The 3,907-nt window shown below is 44.6% G+C and overlaps 1 protein-coding gene across 2 annotated transcripts in view; it reads right to left on the bottom strand.

Annotated features, from left to right (window-relative positions):
* CGAS (cyclic GMP-AMP synthase) overlaps positions 1 to 3,907 on the bottom strand; it is a 35,969-nt gene that overhangs the window by 6,412 nt on the left and 25,650 nt on the right. The gene's annotated exons all lie outside the window — the stretch shown is intronic.

Genomic DNA, 3,907 nt, shown 5'->3' with positions numbered 1-3,907 from the left:
GTCTCTACTAAAAATACAAAAATTCAGCTGGGCATGGTGGCGCGTGCCTGTAATCCCAGCTACTCAGGAGGCTGAGGCAGGAGAATTGCCTGAACCCAGGAGGCGGAGGTTGTGGTGAGCCGAGATCGTGCCATTGCACTCCAGCCTGGGTAACAAGAGCAAAACTCCGTCTCAAAAATAAAAAAAAATAAACCAGGCATGGTGGCACGAGCCTTTAATCCCAGCTACTCTGGAGGCTAAGGCAGGAGAATCACTTGAACATAGGAGGCGGAGGTTGCAGTGAGCCAAGATCAGGCAATTGCAACAAGAGCGAAACTTCGTCTCTAAAAAAACAAACAAGCAAAAAGATGAAAGTAGAATATGCTAAATGACACTACTAGAATGTACTCTGAAAAATCCTCTCTTTGGGAAACTCTACAGGAAAAAATAACCTGTTCCTTCAATGAGTAAATTGAAAAGAAATAAAAAAGTAATGAAAGAGGAAGTTATGAGCTAAAAGAGATTTAACAGATATATCAGTCAGTCACAATGTATGAACCTTATTTGAATCCTGATCCAAACAGGCAAACTAAACCAAAAAAGTGTGACACAAGATAAGTGGAACTTTTAATACTGAATAGATAGATGTTTGATATTAGGGAATTATTGCTTTTTTTCTTTTTTTGAGACGAGGTGTCCCTCTATTACCCAGGCTGGAGTGTGTGAACACAGCTCACTGAAACCTCAACTTCCTGGCCTCGAGCAATCTTCCCATGTCACCCTGTCCCATAGCTGGGACCAGAAGCACACACCACCATGGCTGGCTAGCTTTTAAATTTTTTGTAAATATGGGCTCTCTATGTTCCCCAGGCTGATCTTGAACTCCTGGACTCCAGCAATCCTCCAGCCTCCCAAAGTGTTGGAATTACAGACATGAGCCACTGTGCCCAGGCAATATAAGAAAATTATTTGCTTACACATTTATTTTATTTATTTATTTTTGGGATGGAGTCTCTGTTGCCCAGGCTAAAGTGCAGTGATGCCATCTTGGCTCACTGCAACCTCCGCCTCCCAGGTTCAAGCAATTCTCCTGCCTCAGCTTTCCCAGTAGCTGGGACTGCAGGCATGAGCCACCATGCCCAGCTAATTCTGTACTTTTTGTAGAGATCGAGGTTTCACCATGTTGGCCAGGCTGTTCTTGAACTCCTGACCTCTGCCGGCCCCAGCCTCCCAAAGTGCTGGGATTATAAGTGTGAGCCACTGCTCCCAGTCATTTATTATTTTTTAAGACAATGTCTCACTTTGTCACCCAGGCTGGAGTACCGTGACCTGATCTCGGCTCGTTGCAGCCTCGACCTCCTAGGCTCAAGTGATTCTCCCACCTCAGCCCCTTAAAGAGCTGAAACAACAGGTGCATATCACCATGCCCAGCTAATTTATTTTGTATTTTTCATAGAGAGAAGGTTTGGCTACATGGCCCAGGCTGGAACTCCTGGGCTCAAGTGATCCACCCACCTCAGTCTCCCAAAATGCTGGTATTACAGGCATGAGCCATTACTCCCGGCCTGGTCTCCTTTGGTACTGGTTTAAAATTTTCATAACAAAAAGTTTTGACCGGGTGCCGTGGCTCATACTTGTAATCCCATCACTTTGGGAGGCCGAGGTGAGTGGATCACCTGAGGTCAGGAGTTTAAGAGCAGCCTGGACAACATGGTGAAACCCCATCTCTACGAAAAATACAAAACTTAGCCAGGCATGGTGGTGGCCACCTGTAATCCCAGCTACTCATGAGGCTGAGACAGAACTGCTTGAACCCAGGAGGCAGAGATGCAATGAGCCTAGATTGCACCACTGCACTCCAGCCTGGATGACAGAGCAGGACTCTGTCTCAATAATAATTACAATAATATTAAATAAATGTTTTAAAATAGATCAATTACCTGTGAATAAGTTAACAAAAGATATATAAAACCTCTGCAGCAAAAATGCTAATGAGAGAAGCTGGGAAGTATTAGAGGAGATCTAAATAAGTAGATTGGGGAACTCAATATTGTTAACATATCAACTCTCCCCCATTTTTTCTTTCTTTCTTTTTTTTTTAGAGACAAGGTCTTGTTCTGTTTCTCAGGCTAAAGTGCAGTGACAAGTTCATAGCTCACTGTAATCTCGAACTCCTGAACTTAAGTGATTCTCTTGCATAACTAAAACTACAAGTGCATGCCACCAGCCTAGCTAATTTTTAAAAAAATTTATTATAGAGATGGAGATTCACAACTCTCTGTAAAAGCTTTTATAGACAGTTTTTCTTTCTTTATTTATTTTTTTGAGACAGAGTCTTGCTCTATTACCAGGCTGGAGTGCAATGGAATGATCTCAGCTCACTGCAACCTCCATCTCCCAGGTTAAAGCAATTCTCCTGCCTCAGCCTCTGAAGTAGCTAGGACTACAGGCAGGCACCACCATGCCCAGCTAATTTTGTTTATTTTTAGTAGAGGCAGGGTTTCACCATGTTGGCCAGAACGGTCTCAATCTCTTGACCTTGTGATCTGCCTGCCTCAGTCCCCCAAAGCGCTGGGATTACAGGTGTGAGCCACTGGGCTCAGCGAGAGTTTTCACAGTGTTGTCCAGGATGGTCTGGAACTCCTCACCTCAAGCAATTATCCTTCCTCAGCCTTCTGAAGTGCTGGAATGAGAGGCATAAGCCACCATTCCTGGCCCCAAATTTATCTATAGATTCAACATTATCTCAATCAAAATTCCAAAAAGCATTTTGTGGAATCTGACAAGCTGATTTCAAAATATATATGAGAATGCAAAGGGTCAAGACTCTCTAAAACACCCTTGGAGAAGAACAAAGCGGTAGAACTTGCCCTAAAGGGTATCAAGACTAATTTTAAAGCTACATTATATACAACAGCATGGTACAAAGCTAGACAAAGATTTTTAATGGTACAGAATAAACAGTGCAGGAATAGCTACAGAATACAGTTGGCACGTTGTATTCAAGGGTTTCACATTTGAGAATTCAACCAACCATGGATTGATTGAAACTCAGATATGGAGGTCCAACTATACTATATCATTTTATGTAAGGGATTTGAGCATCTGTGGACTTTGGTGTCTGCGGGGTACCCTGGAGCCAATCCTGAGGGTCAACTGTATATGAGACTGTAAAGAAAGGTGGCATGTACCCTTTGAGGGAATATATTGTCTTCCGGGGTCCACAAGGGGGCTTAGTTTCAAGGGCAAGAATCTTCCCAGCAACATGCCCCCCACCTCAACCCATCCGGGGGATTAGAGATCTTTGTTTAAATTTTCCATCCTGAGGGAAGAATCAAAGATCAATCACTCCAGCAGAAGTTTAAAGGAACTCCTTTCATAGGTCAAAGAGCTTGGAGGGGGAGGGAATTCCTCCCAGGTTAAAAGTCCCTGTCCCCCACATCCGGTCCGGCGGATTCCGTATTAGAGTCCCCTTCCACAATCTTCGTGGAAGCTTTCTCTTTCTCATCTTGTTCTCTTTTTTTCTATTGCTCTGCCTAAATAAATAAATCACTTTCTGCAAAAACTCTTTGGGGTCCGATATTTACTTGCCAGTGCACGGCGCCCCGCGTGGTCCCCTCTCCCATTCTTGGGTGAGTGAGAGACCAAAAGCCTAGAGCCCGCTGGGGAGCGAGCTAAACCTCCCCTGCACCTCGGGTCCCAGAAACCGGCAAACACCCTTGATAAAATGTGATAAGGATGGCACTTTGCCTCTGTGACCTTCCTCCCCCAAACCAGTAACTGGTCTCTTCATAAGAAATATATTAAACAGCCGGGCGCGGTGGCTCAAGCCTGTAATCCCAGCACTGTGGGAGGCCGAGGCGGGTGGATCACAAGGTCAAGAGATCGAGACCATCCTGGTCAACACGGTGAAACCCCGTCTCTACTA

Source organism: Cebus imitator, unplaced genomic scaffold, assembly GCF_001604975.1.
Source record: "Cebus imitator isolate Cc_AM_T3 unplaced genomic scaffold, Cebus_imitator-1.0 Scaffold32, whole genome shotgun sequence".
NCBI classification, from domain to species: domain Eukaryota; kingdom Metazoa; phylum Chordata; class Mammalia; order Primates; family Cebidae; genus Cebus; species Cebus imitator.
This window is presented reverse-complemented; position numbering and strand designations above follow the sequence as displayed.